General features: G+C 50.8%; 1 protein-coding gene and 1 non-coding gene across 3 annotated transcripts in view; one reads left to right on the top strand and one right to left on the bottom strand.

The window, feature by feature from the left end:
• Positions 1 to 18794, bottom strand: part of SHB (SH2 domain containing adaptor protein B) — a 167028-nt gene that overhangs the window by 132319 nt on the left and 15915 nt on the right. The window lies entirely within an intron of this gene.
• TRNAK-CUU (transfer RNA lysine (anticodon CUU)) lies at positions 9728 to 9800 on the top strand. The gene has a single exon. It is a non-coding gene; the product is annotated as a tRNA-Lys (tRNA).

Below are 18794 nucleotides of genomic sequence, written 5' to 3'. Positions count from 1 at the left end.
ATACTGGGATGGAAGGGACCCCGACTTTCAAGTGTGCTAGAAAGCTAATTCTATCTCAAAAGCAGAGGAAAGGAGGGTCCCAGCAACCAACACGTTCCCAAGCACACCACGGACACTCATGATACTCTTCCCGGCAGTCTCCTGCTCTGCCCAAGCATCCAAGACGTAACACTGTTTCTTTCCTTCTTTCTCCTTCCCCTTCTCTCTCTCTGTACACAGCCTTGTACAGACTAACCTTTTCATACTTTTTTGAGAGAGAGAGAGAGAGAGAGAGAGAGGAAGAGAGAGAGAGAGACCGACCATAGCACTAGAACTTTCCCTGGTGCCAATGCACTCCCCAAGCAATGTTGGGACTTGAACCTGGGCCACGTGTGAGACATGACATGCCCTCTCAGGTGAGCTAGGCCTTGGGTCCTGTGTCCACAAGTCTTTCTGGTCTCTTGAGAGAGGTTTTGGTACTCAAAAAGGGGCTCAGCAAGTGAAGAACAAAGTTCCTAAGTGAAGAAACTTACTTGAGGCTACACAGTGAACCTGCTCCATGCCCAAGTCCTCCCTCCCACAATCCTTTGCTCTAGCCTCTCCTTTCACCCAGGGAGCTGCCCACTCTGATCCCCACCCAGTTGCCCAGCTAGTCCATAAGCATCCACCCAGGACTCCTGAGAGCAAGGAGAGTGCCAGTGGACTGGGTCTACCCACAAGGGCAGTGGTGCTGGAAGGTGACAGGAGTGGGAAGAGGCAGAGGACCCAGGGACAGGAGTGTGTCCAGGAGAGCACAAAGACAGGCGTGGCTAAGCCAGCTGCAGAGAAGCCAGGGGAAGTGTGATTTGGAAGATGGGAGACAGACTGTCAGCTATGGAGAAGAACACGTTTCTGAACCCCTGAAGCCTGTCAGGCCAGGCTAGAGGGGAGGTGGATGGACAGGAAAGTGCAGTGTAGGAAACAGCTCGCCACTGACTGTTTCTTTCCTTGGAGAATGTGTATGCTTTGGTATCAGGATGGTGACAAGCATTCCAAGATAAAGTATTCTGTCCAGGCGGCTGGGCAGTGAGTGGTACACTTAGTTGAGTACACATATCACCGTGCACAAGGACCTGGGTTCAAGCCCTTCATCCACACCTGCAGAGAGGAAGCTTCACAAATGGTAAGCAGTGCTGTTGTAGATGTCTCTTTTCTTCCTCTCTTCCTCCCCTCCCCTCTCCCTCCCAGTTTCTCTCTATCCTATCAAATGCTATCCTACAACACTGTCTCCAATCCTGGCAACTGGAATCTTAAAGGATCTGAGCTCAAGTCCCTGGTCCCCATCTGTAGGGGGAAGCTTCACAGTGGTGAAGCAGGGCTGCAAGTCTCTCTCTTTTCCCTCTCAATTTCTCTGTCTCTATCAAAAAAAGAAAGGAAAAGAAAAGGAAGGACCACTGGGAGTGGTAGATTTGAAGTGTGGGGGGGGAAAAGGTGGCAGGTACACTTGTGGTTAAAAAAAGGGGGGGGGAAGACACTTAAAGAGCCCAATGTAAGACGTTATTAATTACAACATGGGAATCACTGCATAAGTGCAGCAGATATCCGGGCTGCAAGATCCAAAGAAAGGGGTCACAGTGTGGAGGCCAAGGGGCCCATTCCCTTTCGTGTGTGTGGTTGAATGGACTCCATGATTCTTGATTCAAGCGTGCTGGCTTTACGACCCTCTGCCCACCTCCGGCCCCATACACGGAGCAGAGGCCACAGAACCACAACATCCCCTTGTAAGATTGCTTCCTCTGACCTGCTGAATGGCCTCTTTAACTTGACCGCACAGCCCGCAGTTATCAGGAAACAGCTCTGATGTTAGGAACTATCTCAGGGAAGGTCACTCATCTTCTAAGTCCAAGATACCCCTGGCCCCACAGAGCCACTGACTACCCACCTTTGAGCTGCTGGGCATGTTCCTGACAGGCCAGGCTTTCCAGTGCAAGTGAAAATGAGGGGAGAGAAGCGGAGAGGAGGAACTCTTCTGGGTGGTACTTCGCAGAGCAGCCCAGCAGCCTGTGCCCGCCTCTCTAGTTGTCTTTTGAGCCAGAAGTGCTGACTTGAGTTCTAAGGTCACCTTCTAGAACTGCACCACAGACCACAGGGGTGCTGGGAGCAGCCTGATTCTTTCAGTGTGACTGTTCACGGAGGACCAGGCTTGGTTCACACGCCACCCCCACAGCCCTCTAGCCTGGAAAGACTCCCTTACACAACACTTTCTCGAGGCTGAAGCTTCAGCCTCAGAGAGGCAGAGAATAAGGAGAAGAAAGCCCAGGTAGTGGTTCTGCTTGGGCTACCGGCTGGCATCATGTGTGGCTCTGGGCAAGTCCCAGAACTAACGGCCACCTGAATGCCACATCCGTGCTGGATGTGTGCTGGCACCTCAGAAGAGTGAAGTGGGAAGTAGGGTGTTGTGCACAGGTGGACAGCGTCAGCCCACAGGCTCTGGGTGCTCTGCTGGAGGAGAAGAGACACGAGCTCTTGAAAGCCTACCCTGTCCCTGGCCACTGGGCTTCACGTCAGTGAGAGCAGGCGGGTGGGCAGCAGGTGGCTGGGGCAAGGGCTGGAAGGGCTTCCCCTGGGGTCAGGCAGGAGGACTCCTGGCATACAAGTAAGGACAGAGGTTGGCAGAGACAGACTACAGCGTTGGAGGGGCTGCGTGATGGGTGTCTACAAAGACAGGTACATTTGGCTTTGGGAGGTGGGTTTGGAGGACTCTGGATGCTAAAATCACTGGGGCTTTGCCTAAACAGAGATCGACTGAGTCAGTGTTGTGAAGCAGGGTCACACCGTGTGCTCGGCAAGATGCAGGGTGGGTGGGAATGCAGCTGTCCCAGGTTGGGCTGGGAGGTCCCTGCCCTAGAGATGCTTAGAGGTGAGTCACCTCCAGAGAACCTGGAGACAGAGGGACTGGAGGATGTTTGTCCTCACCTGAATCCTCTCTTTTCTAGGCCGAAGAGCTGGGGCTGTTTCTTGCAGTCAGGGATGAAGGGTCATAGTGCAGTCATCCCAGGGGCCTTTGATCTTTCTTGTCACACACAGACATAGGCCCTTCAAGCCTAACACCCAGAACGCCCTTTGCACCTTCAGGACCTTACACTGCCTCTGCCCAGGGGAGGCTCTGCCTTAAGCTGCTTCTCCCATCCCCACACACACTGAAGAACATAGTACCCCCCCCCCGCCCCAAATCATAAGCAAGCCTCACAGGCACACCCATGGGTGGGGGGCAGACAAGATAGGCTAAGGCAAGAGTCTTGTCAAAGGCCAGGGAAGCAGCTCGGCCTGTCAGAGCACCAATATGCCTAAGGCCCGATCTCAGGCACCACTTCCCGGCATTGCACTTCCCGGCATTGCGCCCTAGTTCCGTCCTGTGTCTCCCACACCCCAGCCCCCACGATAGGGCTTGCAACACAGGTCACGTGAATAGTGCACCAGCTTGGCATATGTGTGACACAGGCTCAGGACTGACTTCCCACCTCCACACTGGAGAAAGCAGCCTCTCCCTTCATCCCTTTCCCTCTCTCTCTCTCTGAAAAAAAGTCAACGTGGAGTGGAAGAGCTGTAGTGCCTGGTGATGATGAAATAACAAATAAGAGTAAAATAAAATAAAATAAAACAATAACAAAAGGTTTGCTGTAGGGCAGGAGCTGAATTGCATATGCCTTTTCTAGGTGGGGGGTAAAGGCGGGGGGGGGGGGGGTCCATGACAAATCAGTGACCCAAGGGGGGTGCCCTTTAGCATAGGGAGGAAGGGGGACCACCTGGGGGACAGGGGGGGCGCTCAAATGCTGGATAAAACAACGTAGTTATTCCAAAAGGCAAGGAATGGGAGGTCACCTGAGGTTCTGAGGAGTGAAATGTAGAGACTGAGAGTCACGGACAGGGCCTGACAACTTGCCAGAGCACAGTCAACCAAAGCCAGCTGTAAACATACTTCTTCAACAGTGCTCGTGGCCTCATCCTTTACCTGTTTCCTTTTGCTGTCTGCAGCGTCCTCCCAGGTCTCCAAGTACAGCTCTCGTGAGGAAGTCACTAGCAGGAGCTGCAGCCTGTTCTAATTATAAAGCATGCTGGACAAGCCAAGGTGTACCAGGGACTTCTGGGATGGCCTAGGGTCAAATGCCACTTCTGCCCCGGGACAGAACTTTGTGTAGGTCACTTAACTTCCCTGTGCCCTGGTCACCCCAATGGGGCTAACAGGACCACCACCAAGGTGACAGCTGGAATGAAGCAAAGGCTAAGCACAACCCCTACACACAGTAGGAGCTTTATACTAGTGAAATCAGAAATCACCCACCATTGTCAGCTACCCCTGCACTACAAACCTCACCTCCTTTCATCAGCAAGGGACAGTGCCATGTGCTGACTAAGTGACTGAGCTGGAGCGAGAAGAGGCCCAACCCCACTCGAGGGCTGCCTGACTTTGGGCGACTTTCAGGCAGCCATTCTCCATCCCTAAACCATGAGCTAAAGACACCTGCTCCCTCTGTCTCCCCAAGGCGGCTGGGACAACATCAGTTTGAGAGGCCACGAGCTGTACTGGAGCAGAGTGGTGTTGTTCCTCTCCCTCCTCCTCATGAAAATACACCAAGAAATGAAAAGTGTAAAAAAATAAATAAATAAAATCAAATGGGGGCTGGGCGGCGGGGTGCCTGGGAGAGAGTCTATGTCACTATGTGCAAGGACCTGCATGGATGGATTCCTGGTTCTCACCTGCAGGGAGGAAGCTTCAAAAGTGGTGAAGCAGTGCTGCAGGTGTCTCCCTCTCTATTTCTGCCTCTATTAAAAAAAAAAAAGCCTGCCAAGAGAGGTGGGTTCATCTGGCAGGCACTGAGGCTCAGTGCCAATCCTGGTGGAAATAAAAATGAATAAATGAATGTCCATGGGAGGGTCTGTACATTACCGCTTGCTGCTTCAGCTGAGAGCAGCAGGGACCCGTTCCCCTCTTGTCCATCTGCTGGCTTCCCTCAAAGTCACCGGCATGGGCTCTTTGAAAGTCACCCCAAGAACCAGATGCAACAGCCAGGACAGTAGGAACTCAATTCCAGCCTGGCCAAGCAGGGGCCTTCCTGGGGCCACGTGGTACAAGGCTGAGAGGGTGGATTCCTCTTCATTCCAGTCCTGGGCTGAGGGCTAAGTTTTCCCTGGGTCCCCACAGGGACAGAGGCCTACCTAGGGGCTCTTTGGCCCTACTGTCACCCCTCACAGTCACTTGTTGCACCCTCTGCCAGATGGCCACAGCCCCACCTGTCGTCACTGGGTCCCACACCTTCGCCATCAGGCCCCGCCTGGTATGTGCTAACCAAACTCCATGCTTACTGTCAAGCTAGACCCTCTGCCTTGGAGACTCCTCTCCCTCCCTGAGCCACTGCTCAGTGCCAGAATGGAATCCAGTTCCCCCAAGGAGCCTGCTGCCTGCCCATTCCTCTCCGGACTCCGTGAGGCACTGTTTCCGCATCCTTCCATGCGGCCACAGTGGAAGCTCACCCCACACACTGGACTGAGCTGCTGGGATGCAGTGCCACCGCCCCCATCCCAGCCCCTTGAACGCAGTGACTAGCTACCCCGCACATTTAGATTTCAGGAACCACCGCTTTCTTTCTTTTAAAGATGGAGACTGAGAGGCAAAAAGGTAGAGAGTGAAAGAGACCACAACCGCAAAGTTATCTTTAATGTGCTGGGGGCTGGGCTTGAACCTGGGTCTCACACACATGGCAAGGTAGCATGTTATCCGACTGAACTGTTTTGTTGGCCCATGACTGACACTTTAAATGTGAAACTGCCCACTCCCAACACAGTAAGATGTTTCCTTGTTGGAGGTCGAGAAAGCAAAGCCACTTAGTTGTGGGGAGCAGCTGCTTTTAGATGGGAGAAACTCAAGGCGACTGGGGATGAGGAAGGGGGGACTGAAGGTCAGAGATACTCCCCAACCCTCTGCCCCGGGGACCATCAACTGAGTCAGCAGGTTCTGGGAAGGGCCGGCCGACTGCCTTTAATCCTCCCAGAGCATGCTGGCAGCAGGGCAGCTCAGAGGGCCGGCTCATGACAGGGCCTTGGTCCCTGTGCGGGAGCCAGCAAGCCGAGGCGGCGGCCTGGAGGGCGGGCAAGCCCTGGCTCTGCCTGGCAGCCCACTCCAACCTGCTGCTGCACACCAATTACAGGGAGGAGGCCAGTGGCCAACTGGCTTCAAGGCCGGCTCTGCCTCTCGCGCACAAGGAAGTGCTTTGTGCAGCCCAATACCTCATTATCTGGCATCTGGGCCACACCGGAAAAGGCCAAATAATGGGGAGAGCACCACACGTGTTGCTCAGACGTCCCTCCCTGCACCAACCTGTCCTATCCCCACTGCCAATGGGGCCAAGGCTCAATCACCTCCTTAGAGCTGGCACTGGTGGTCTTCAAGCTAGACACACACACACACACACACACACACACACACACACACACGGAGAGAGAGAATCTTTTAGGAAAGAGTATTAAAGTCTAATTCATTTATTCATTTTTAAAAAAATGTATGCTAAGCCCTAGCATGTGTTGGGGTGGATGGAAAGAGCTAAGGACCCCCAGTTCCACTCCCCCAGCCTGTGCAGATGCTGTACCAGCAGGTGCTGAAGACTTGCTAGCTCACTACTTTCCTCTTCTGCCATCAGGTTATTGTTGGGGTTCTGCTCTGATACTGCTCCACTGTTCCAGGCAACCATTCCCCCTCTTTCTTTCTTCCTTTCTTTCTTTCTTCCTTTCTTTCTTTCTTTCTTTCTTTCTTTCTTTCTTTCTTTTTTTGATGGAGGATGAGAGACAGAGACAGACATAGATGGAGATAAAGAGGGAGAGATGGAGGAGGAAAAAGAGACACCTGCAGGACTGTCCCACTGCTCCTGAAGTTTCTCCACTACAGGGGCCTGAACTAGGGCACCTTACACAGGATAAAATCGGCCACCAACCAGCCCCCGTAAGTTTACTTTCTTGTGCCGGGGCCTCGACACATACATGATTTCCTGCTGTGAGAGACATTTTCCTAAAGAGAGGCAGACAGACAGAGACAGAGAGAGGCAGACACTGGCACAACAAAGCCTCCCCCAATGTCACAGCACTCCCAGCCTGGGCCACACACATGGCAAAGCAGACACCTGCCAGACAGATAAGCTTCCCTTTAAAAAAAGATATTTTACGAGCGAAAGACCAGAGCCACTTTGGTCTAGGCAGTGCTGGGAACTGAACCTGGAACCTCATACACACAAGTCCTGCACTCTGCCCATGGAGCCACCTTCCTGCTATTATTGGCATCACCTCCATCTGTTCCTGAGGAGAGAGGACACCTCTTCCCAGCTGCCCACCTGCTGCTCCCCTCAGCCTCCTCCAGGCACCTGCCATTTAGTGTGTAGACCGATGGGGGGGGAGCAAAGGGGGGCTCAGGCATTCCACTCTGCTGGAGTTACTGGGGTCTTAGGGGGGGCCTCCTGGGGGCTACAGAGCCTACCAGACCCTCAACCTTCTGCACCCCATCAAGAATTTTGGTCCATATGCCCAGAAGGATAAAGAACAGAGAATCTTCCAAGGAGGGTATGGGACAGGGGACTCTGGTGGTGGGAACTGTGTGGAATTATATACCTGTTATCTTACCATCTTGTTAATCCTTATAAAGTCACTAATAAATACATTTTGAAAAGGATTCTTATTTATTCAAGTGAGGGTACAGAGCAGTTCTCTGGCATTATACAGAAAGTGGGATTAACTCAGGACCTCACACATGCCAAGTCCCAGGCTCTACCACTGGGCTACCTCCCTGGCCAGAGTCAAGACAGAAGCACAAATCAAGATTCAGACAATGTGGGGCATCAGATAGGGATGTCCCCATAGCTGACAGTTCCTGGCAGCACTGGGGAAAAAAAACCCTTGACAATCTATCAGCTTCCTACATCTTTATAACAAACCAGACTAGACAGGAGGACACGACTGTGTGTGTGTGTGTGTGTGTGTGTGTGTGTGTGTGTGTTGGGGGGTGTGTGTACATTTTCTTCAAGACCTAGACTTCTTAACCTGAGATATATGGGCAAGTCCTGTTCAGCTAGGCTTTCATCAAATCTCTGTCATGCGTAGGACAGCGACAACTTGTAAGAGACATGTGGGTGTCTATGTCTCTCTCCACATATACAAAATAGGGAGACTCCATCAACAGGGGCTGTGATCACGAGGAGGTGCGTCTAATGTTTTAGAGCAGACCTCTGCAAAGTTTTGTTTCTGTAGTGAAAAATGGAAACGTTTTATTGGTACACAGTCACACCCATTCGTCCCTATGTTATACAGAGGCACTTTCTATAGGCAACGGGAGAAAGAAGTGAGGGAGTGAGGCGCCACAGTAACTGCATTGACGGCTGACAAGAAAGCTCACTTGGAGAGTGTGCCTGCTGTGTCGCGACTGGACCAGGGTTCAAGTCAGGCCCCCACTAAGGGAAACATCTAAGGTGTCCTTGCTTTTCCCCTATCTGGCTCTTTCTATCTGAAAAAAGCCAGAGGTAAGAAATCCTGGTATTAGGAGGAGGAGGAGAGAAGAATAAGGGAAGGAAGGAAGGAGGGAGAGGGGGAGGAAGAGAAAAAGAAAAAGAAGTTGTGTTGACATTGGAGCTTAACATACTTATTGACTGGCTGGCGGGGAGGTGGTTCATTGGTAGAGTGAGAGGTGTATATGTTTATGAGAGTCTGAGTTTGAACATCAGTGCCAGACATGTCAGAGGACTTGTCTCTCTTTAATAAATAACCTTAAGGGGGTCGGGCGGGGGCGCAGCGGGTTGAGCGCACGTGGTGCTAAGCGCAAGGACCGGCGGAAGGATCCCGGTTCGAACCCTGGCTCCCCACCTGCAGGGGAGTCGCTTCACAGGCGGTGAAGCAGGTCTGCAGGTGTCTATCTTTCTCTCCCCCTCTCTCTCCATTTCTCTCTGTCCTATCCAACAACGACAACATCAGTAACTACAACAATAAAAAACAACAATGGCAACAAAAGGGAAAATAAATAAAATTTAAATAAATAAATAACCTTAAAAACAAAAACTTGTAGTGTGTTGCAGCGAAGTAAAAGACTCGGGGATAGGTGGGGGGAGGGTTCAGGTCCTGGAACATGATGGCAGAGGAGGACCTAGTGGGGGTTGTATTGTTATGTGGAAAACTGGGGAGTGTTATGCATATATAAACGATTGCATTTACTGTCAACTTTAAAAAAATGAATCCTCCAATAAATAAATAAATAAAAACAGGCTGGGCAGTGGTGTACCTGGTTGAGCACAACAAGTTATCATGAGCAAAGACCCAGGCTTAAGCCCCTGGTCCCCACCTACAGGGACAGCTTCATGCATGAATTTTAACAACAAATGGCGCCCACGTGGACCTGACCTGCGCATCTCTCAGATAAGTAAAGACAATTTGGCTACCTATGTACTATGGCCTTCTCTTCTGCTTGTGAAGAGATCTCCAAAGGCCTCTGCTCTTTCTTCACGAGACTGTTTTGCTGTTTCTGGAACACTTATCTCTGGACCACTCTGTGGTTTCCACTCACTCGGGCAAACTCAGAACAGCCAGCGAGAATAGCCAGCGGGCGGGAGGCGAGGTGCGGAGCTGCTGTTTCCACCTGGTTAAACAGCCAGCCAGCAGGCTGCGCCCAGACAACCCCGCGCACCGCGCCCACAGCCCCGCAGCCCCGCAGCCCGCAAGAGGCCGACGCCAGCACACAGGAGCCCGGCTAGCTCAGTCGGTAGAGCCTGAGACTCTTAATCTCAGGGTCGTGGGTTCGAGCCCCATGTTGGGCGCCATTTGTTGTTAAAATTCAGCGGCTCTAGCTGGCCAGGCTAGCTTCACGGGCGGGTAACAGAGACGACCAGAGACAGATGGCTGGGCAGGGAAGCTGTATTTCTTTATTCACGAACAACGATTCATAAACTAACCCAAACCAATCACCACACAGATCTGTCCTGCATCCTTCCCCTGCAGCAGCGCCAAACACTCTCTCTAACTCTGCCACTCTGAACTCTGTCGGGGTTCCTAGGGGCGGGGCCAAGCAGGCCCGCGAAATTAACAGGACTGATCCAATTTTCTTGGCGTGGGAGATCTAGAACAACCCAATGTAAAGCATACAACACCCAACAGCCACCAAGTTGCAGATGCTACCATGATGCCAGCCTGACTTCCCCAGGCAGATGACCTCACCAATGTGTCCTGGAGCCTCCCCCTCCAGAGCCCCACCCCACTAGGGAAAGAGAGAGACAGGCTGGGGATATGGATGGACCTGCCAATGTCCATGTCCAGTGGAGAAGCAATTACAGAAGCCAGACTGCCCACCTTCTGCACTCCATAAAGATCTTTGGTCTAAACTCCCAGAAGGAAGGAGAGGATGGGATATGGAACTCTGGTGGTGGGAATTGTGTGAAACTGTACCCCTCTTAACCCAATCCTGTCAATCATTATTAAATCATTAACTATGAAAAAAAGGATATTAAAAAACACCCCAAACTTACAGGCGATAGCTCACCCGGTAGAAGGTTACATTACCATGTGTGAGAAATTGGACTTGAGCCCCTGGTACCACCTGGAGGTACCACGAGCTACATGGGGGAAGCGGCTTCATGAGCAGTGAAACAGTGCTACGCTGTCTCGCCTCTCTCAGACTCTGAAATCAAAAGGAGAAACAGTTCATCTGGAGCGCTGGAACTATGCAGCCATGAAGCCCCTGTACCCAAAACAAAACAAAACAAAACAGCCTGCTGTCTGTCACTCAGCACCGTGTGAGATGCAGGAGAACATACACGCGCCAGCAAGAGCGGGCGGTTGCCTCTGGAGGCCTCGCCGAAATCTCCCGAGCCCCACTGCACCTCCCCAAAGGGGTCACACACTCCTGTGAGCACCCTGGGCCAGAAAGGCCTTCATGCTCTAGCGTGGATTCAGTCCCTGGAAACTGCCAGTGGCTTTTCTAAACCAATGCAGGTGAAAAGGTGGGGGATCAGGCCAAGGAATGAGACGTGTGAGCTTGCCAGGGGCAGGAAGCCTGAATGGGCTCAAAGTGCAGTGAGGACTGTGGTTTTGTCGTCGAGTTGCACGACTTCATTCCCGATGTCTCCTTAGTTGGAGAAAACAAGTCACCTGTGACAGCCACCGCTTGACAGGAAAGATCCCTGGGTTGCAGGCGACTACCTCTTAGGGACACAACCACATTCCACAGGAGCCTGCAGTCTGGACACAGCTGTTAGGAGCTATCCTGGGAACTCGCTGGAGGAGACAGGACTGCCTGCTGACAGGAGGGAAGAGCTGGCTGTTTTACAAATGGAGACACTGTGGCCCAGCGAGGGCATGGGACTCGTCCACTGCCACCCAGTCAAGGCAACATGAGGCTCCGTGTATCCAGAGTGACTGACTAATTCTGAGCCGGAACTTGAAAGGGGCAGGCGAGGGTGGGTAGTTCAGCTGGTCGTGTGTAAAACTTGATCCCCAGGGCCAAATGTAGCAGACCGCGGCTCTGGTTCCCCCTCACCCCAGATGAAATCAATAAATCTTTTTACAAAGAAGAATAAATTTAAAAACCAAAAGTAAGTGGTCCCCGGGAGGTGGTGCAGTGGATAAAGCACTGGACTTTCAAACATGAGGTCCTGAATTCGATCCCCAGCAGCACATGTACCAGAGTGATGTCTGGTCCTTTCTCTCTCTCTCTTCCTAACCTCCCATTGATAAATAAAATATTAAAAAAAAAAAAATACAGTGTCACTGAAATTGAATTCCTGGTATCCAATAAGATGAGATGTCAATAAACCAGAGAAGTCTGCGGGCCTTAGCCACATCCTCTGGCCTCTCTGTATATGTGTCCTTTTTCCTTGCAGGATCCTGATGGGCCTAGAGTGAAGCACACAGCAGAGGAGCTGGCAGTGGTGTACCCAGTGGGAAGCACACATTACCATGTGCAAGGACGTGGGTTCAAGCCCCTGGTCTCCACATGCAGAGGAGAATCTTCATGAATGGTCAAGCAGTGCTGTAGGTATCTTTCTCTCTCCCTCTCAAATTCTCTCTGTCTTATCCAACAAAAATATATAAGTAAACAAACAGACTTAAAAATATATTACATATATAAGCACACAGCAGAGCAGGGCATACAATAGGTGTTCAAAAAAAAAAACTGCTTAGGATTGTAGTCATGAGGACAAAAATATTTTCCAGCTATAATATCCCACTGTCCTGACCAGACAAGCTCTCTCTCTCTCTTCCGCACAGGAAACTCTTGAAGACTACAAGGCTTCAACGGGCACCTGTCATGTGTGAGGTGGGGCCCTGCCCACCTCCTGCTGGGAAGTTGACAGAGGGGGGAAACTGCTCTCTGCACAACTTCCAAACAGGGAATCTCTCCATTAACTCCATCAGCAAGTCTGCCGTTGTAAACAACAGGGTCGAGACCCAGGAGCAGAGGAGAGGCAGGCTGCTCTTGCTTTTGAAGACAGCCTATATTCCTTCCAGAGGGGCCAGGGAAACTCCCTGCATCTTCCCCGGGGTCTGGAATAATACCCAAAATCCTTCCACTCCAGCCTTTTGCCCTTCATGGACTAGCCGGGCGTGCCAGTGGGAGTCAAGCGAGAAAGGGTGTGTGTTGCAGCTTCCGGTGCCTGATTGTGCAGTCCTGATAACAGGTCCCTACCCAGGCTGAGGCTGTGACCAGAGCAAGCAGCGAGGGCCAGCGCTGGCACCAACAAGCAAGCCTGGTGAGCTTATATAACAAAGGGCTTGTCACCACTTCCTGTGATCCTTGTTGCCCACATTCCAATACAATGAGGCTCCCTTCTCTGCCCCAGCTTTGAAGTGTAACCACTCATTCAGATGGCCTGACAAGCTGGCTGACTGCCTCATTTCCCGTTGCACTGGGGGACGCTCCACAACTTTTTTTTTTAATGTACCTTTGTAAGCAAATAAACAAATGTGGTTTTGAAAACTGAGAAATAGTCCAACCTTCCAATGGCAACCACTGTTCACAGCTGGGTTCATTTTTTTTCCAGTTTTTTCCCCCCTGCATATGTGTATGGAAATAGGGTAGAGAGGAAGTAAGTCGATATTTAGGGTTTTTTTAGCCTACTTAAAAATAAACATTCAGGGCTGGGGGAGAAGACTCAGCCTCTTAGAAAAGCAACTTGCATGTCCGAGGCCCAGAGGTTGAATCCCTGGCTGCTCTTTCTGCCAGGGCCGAGCAGTCCTTGAGTCTGTCTCTCTCCCTCTGCACCCTTTCTTCTCATTATCCTAACAAATAAACAAATCCAAAAAGAAAAAGAAAGCTATTCTATAGTGAAACTTCTACTTTTCTTTCTTTTCCTTTCTTTTCTCCTGCTCCTGGATGACTTTTTCAGATAGACAGAGACCAAGGCAGGAGGAGGGAGGGAGAGGGAGAGGGAGAGGGAGAGGTGTAGAGATGGAGAAACAAGATATTGAAGCTGATTTCAGTGTGGCAGGGACCAGACTCAGGCCTGGGTTACCAACACGGCAAAGCAATAATGCATCCAAGTGAACTGCTGGACAGCCCTTCCCCATGGCTGGATATTCAAGCAACCTCCAGCTTTTTGTGTATTCTAGATCTCTCTTCATTGTATCCTTAGGAGGAAAGCAAACTCCTAGGAGAGAGGTACCACCTTGCCACAGAGTCGTAGTTTCAGAGCTTCTTCTTCTCCTTCTTCTTCTCCTCCTCCTTCTTCTTCTTCTTTCTGCCTCCAGGGTTATCGCTGGGGCTTGGTACCTGCACTACAAATCCACTGGCCCTGGCCAGCCCCCCCCCCCATTTTTGTAACCCTTGTTGTTATAGCTGCTATTGTTGAATAAAACAGAAAGAAATCAAGAGAGGAGGGGAAGACAGAGAGGGGGAGAGAAAGACAGACACCTGCAGACCTGCTTCACCGCTTGTGAAATGACTCCCCTGCAGGTGGGGAGCCGGGGCCGGTCCTCGCACTTTGCGCCACGTGTATTTAACCCACTTCACTAGCGCCTGGCCCCCAGTCTGAGCTGCTGTGTCGCTCCCCCTTTCTGCTTATGTCTCTCTGAGATTTCCTCCTCCCCAACATTTTTTTTAATTTAATTTTATTTATTTATTCCCTTTTGTTGCCCTTGTTGTTTTATTGTTGTAGTTATTATTGTTGTTGTCGTTGTTGTTGGATAGGACAGAGAGAAATGGAGAGAGGAGGGGAAGACAGAGAGGAGTAGAGAAAGATAGACACCTGCAGACCTGCTTCACTGCCTGTGAAGCGACTCCCCTGCAGGTGGGGAGCCGAGGTTCGAACCGGGATCCTTATCCTTGTGCTTTGCGCCACCTGCGCTTTACCCGCTGCGCTACAGCCCGACTCCCCCTCCCCGACATTTTTATGGCAACTCTGGCTACTAGAATCAGAGGCCTGATGATGAATTTGGTGACAGGAAGGAACACTCTCACTTTCTCAAAGATGAGACACAGAATCAAAAGTCAAATGACTTATCCCTGGGCATGAACCCTCCACTTGAACCCAGACTGACACTACCTGAGCAGTGCTTCTCTGACAGACCCCAGGCCAGCATGTGAGCAGGTCTTATGGGGTATTTAATACTGCAAGCACCATGATCACACACAGTCTTGCCACCAATCCCAAGTCAATCCTTGTCAATGTTCTGACCAGCCAACCTCAGACAAATGCAGGGAAATACCACAGTCCTACAGCAAAAGGGCTCTAGGAGTCTCTCCTTTATAAATTCCTCCTTGTCACTAAAGAGCCAGGGAGACAGGAAGATAACTCAGTAGCAGGAAACAGGATTTGCAAGTGTGAGGCCCCAGATCAGATCTCCAGCACCACATGTTCTAGTCCATCCCTCTTCCTCACAAAAATAAACCTTAAAAAAGAAAGTAAGGAGTAGAAAATGTCACGCCCTAAGTGGCTCCAGGAATAGGCCTAATAATGACAATCTAACTCATTTGTCTCTGATTTTCAGATTGTGAAGGCCAAGATGACCTTAGATTTCACATTCAAACAAGCCTTTGAAATTCGAATATACATATCTTCTAGGGAAGATCTTCTTACAAGGAAAGCCACCCCCCCTTTTTTTCTTTGTGATTTTTTTTTTTAAGATAGTCTGGAAGAGAAAAACATATGAATGTGTTTTATCTCAGTCCTCTTCACAGATCCAAAGTCTCTTTTCCCACACATAACTATGAAAGTGACCGCCAGAAAGGCCCCAAGTTGAACAGGACTCTCTCAGGGAATGAAAGTACACAACTGAACTTTACTTTTGGAGTCAGGAATGTTTGAGCACAAATGAAACTACAAACCATTAGATTTGAAAGAATCCAATGTTCTGAAGTACTTGTTAAAATGCGGGGGGGGGGGGGGGGGAAGAGAGAGAGAGAGAGAGCAGAGGAAACTGCCAAGAGCAAAATGATGACAATAAAATAAAGTATTTTGATAACCACCAGACAAGTCTAAGAAAGTCATTTCTAAGATAGGGAGCGAGGAACTGAATAGTACCAAAAACAATGCACCCTCACCCCCACCCACTGATTACACCATTTAATCTCCAGATTGCTCCATCTGTATCCCTCTGTGAGCTGTCACTATCAGCAATTTCTGCTTCCTCTAGGGACTTCATGTCTAATAAAAGACTCCTCAAAACAAAGGGCTTGCCGGGATGGATGGAGAAAAATTCCTCTGCTTTTTGTAAGCCAGGCCCACTTCTGTCCTAGTGGGTGATAAAGAAAGGGAAGAGGCCAGCAGACAGCTCGGCTCACAGAGCACATGTGAGGCAGCCCTGGGGTCCCCTAAGGGAAGCACTATTGACAGCACCAAGGAAATCTGCAGGGATGTTGGGACAGTTGCTTGAGTATCTCTCCCTCTCCCTTCTCTTTATAGGCTTGTCTCCTTAGATCAGTATGTAAAGTTTAAAAAAAAAAAATAAGAGAACCAGAGTCAAGGGTGTAGGCAAAAAACAGGCTGGAGTTGGAGCAAGACCTCAAACACACATATGTCTGGATTTGGAAAGTGCAGGCCCCCGAGGGCCCTGCAAGTGGAATCCAGGCTGTGCTGATGTTCTCAGCTGTCCTGTGGGTGACAAGGACAGATGACACTGCCTCCCACCATCTTGTCACTTTACAGTCACACCACAGATGGCTTTCAGACAAGATGCTAAGCCCCACAGCTCAACAAGCAGGAGTCAGCTGACAGCCAAATTCCCCCCAAGTGTACGACAAGAGTCCCAAGCTGGACTGAACGTTCTTCCTAGATCTGTATCTCAAAGCCTCCCTTCTGGACTTGGAAGGCATTCACTGCAGGCCAAAGGAGCCAGGTCTGATTCAGCAGTGAGCACAGAAGGACTAGGGGGGAAGCCTCAGGGGGACTTTCCATTGAGCAAAGCAAACATCTCCATCCCGGCTAATGCTTCTTCCCCTCTGGGGAACCAAAGGATCCTGAGCATTCACTCAAAAAGCCTCTGCCATGGTCCGGGTGATGGTGCAGTGGATTAAACATTGGACTCTCAAGCATGAGGTCCCAAGTTTAATTCCCGGCAGCACATGTACCAGAGTGATAACTGGTTCTTTCTCTCTTCCTATCTTTCTCATTGATAAATAAATAAAATAAAATCTTAAAAAAAAAAAAAAAGCATCTGCCTGCAAAGGACATCCACTGAAGGTCAGCACCTCCCTAGCACCAGCCAAAGCCCCAGCAGCCCTGCTGTCCCCCTGAGGTTCCACTTCCTTCACCTGCTACAGTCTGACCAGGACACTGCATTCCTCCACCATCAGGTGAGAGAGCTGAGAGCCCCTGGTCTCAAGGTCAGATGACTAGCTCAGTGAGTCTCCAGAACAAATACTGTCCTCTCCTCCTTCTGCTTTAACCCAGTCACCTTCCCTCAGGAATTAGTTGTGGGGTGGTCCTGCCCTTCCCTATTCTGAGTCCCTCATGAGTGGCTGACCAGGACAGGACCCCAGGGAGCTTGGTGCATGAGCTCTCTGAGCCCAAGAGGATGTGGACAAATGTTCTAGCAGACTAGGTCACTTACAGACTCCCAAGTGAGGCACCTCAGCTATTGACAGCAGCAATCCAGAAAAATCTATCCTACCTTTTGGCAAGCACTGGGTCAACTTCCCTCCATTGACCAGTGTCATCTGAGAACTGTCTGTGTAGTCAGCCCTCGTATTTCATGGCTTAAGGATGTGGGGGGGGGGGGTCAGGCTTAGAGCATTTACTGCCCTCCTAGATGAGACCCCCCACCTCCAGGCTTAGCTTAGGCTTCAATATCTCCTCTGAAACTGCACACAAAGAGATTTCTCTAAAGCTCGAGGTTGACCCAGACATTCCCCAACCCCCATATCTCTTTCTTTTCTTCTTCTTAGAAAGATACAGAAAGAGAGAGAGAGATCACAACGCTGAAGTCTCCTTCTCTGCAGTAAGAGTCTCTCTCAAACCTGCGCTGTGCACATGACCAAGTGCACTATCCTAGTGAGCGATCTCACCAGCCTCCCGCCCCCTTTTCTTACCCACAGAATAAAGAGAGCAAATTCTGTGGCCTGGCCCTGCAGGCTTCTGACATCTGGCCTCAAATCCCATTCCAGCACCTCTCATCTCCTCCCATGTGTCTTTTCATCTTCTATCAGCCACAGGGTCCCCTCCAACTGTCTATCAACCTCCACAAATATCCAGATCTTCTCTGTGGAGGCCCAGCTTCTATGTCACCTCCCCCTGAAGTCCTCCTCCTCCTGTTCCCTTTGACAGCATCATGCCCAGAACCCACAAGATGAGTAAGTCCCTGGCCCAAACCAGATGCTCTAGGGCTCTCAGGTGATAAAGAACTGACGTCTGTCTTGTCTGTCGCTGTTGTCTGCAGCTGGCAGCACAGAGGTGAAGGGCAGACAGGAGCCAGACTGCCTGCCTGCACTCAGCCTCCTTCTCCAACTCTGCCTTTACCAGCTGTGTCACCTGTGAAGACAATCTAACAGAACTGTTTACTTTAGCTTCCCTGTCTGAAACTTGGAACCCAGAGGCCTCACCTCCTAGCGTTGTGGCATTCAGTTAGCTAATATGCATAAAGCTCCTCAAGCAGAGTGCAGGGCCCTTCTATTCTCCAACTGCAAAGAGTCATGTCCAGCTGCTTAGCCGAGGGGGAAATGGCTACAGTTTTCAGAATGACCTCCCCAGCTACCCTTCCCATCCCACCCCCATGGCTGGGAGAAGAAGCCAGAATGCTGGGCTGGGCGGGGCCCCAGAATGGGCTGTGGACAAAATAAAAAGCCTCATAAAGCTCTTCCTTCATGCCAGGCATTGTGCTCTGCCATTTAAGCAAATTGTGTCACTGGAACCTTACAAGAAGCCTATGTGCTGCCCCGCCCCAAACCTCATCTTCAAATGCCTCATCTGTAAGATGCGCCAACGACCTGCCAGGAGGACCAGGCTGTGTATGTGCACGGCGTGGAGTGAATGGTGGGGAGATGCTCACATCCACGTGGGGAGAGATGGGGCTTTCCAGACCTGGAGAATTCCATCACTTGTTCCAAGTTACTAAGTTTCCGGCATCAGGGCCAGAATTTGAGCTCCAAGCTTCGGGCCCCCAGAACCAGTGCTCCTGTTTTGCATGGCTGCTGGGGTCTCCTGCTGTGTTTGTGTCCACAGCTGTGGGCTCTTGTGGTGCCTGGCCTCACCAGTTACCCCCAGGGCTGGCAGGGTAGCCCCCTGGGTAGTGCACCACTTTGTTATGCTTGTGACCCTGACTTGACCCTGCTCCCCCCCAACCCCACCCCTCCATCCCCGCTGTGTTGAAGGAAGCTTGGGTGC

This window comes from Erinaceus europaeus, chromosome 10 (genome assembly GCF_950295315.1).
Source record: "Erinaceus europaeus chromosome 10, mEriEur2.1, whole genome shotgun sequence".
In the NCBI taxonomy this organism is placed as follows: Eukaryota; Metazoa; Chordata; class Mammalia; order Eulipotyphla; family Erinaceidae; genus Erinaceus; species Erinaceus europaeus.
The sequence above is the reverse complement of the archived record's forward strand: the minus strand, read 5'-3'. Positions and strand labels throughout refer to the sequence as shown.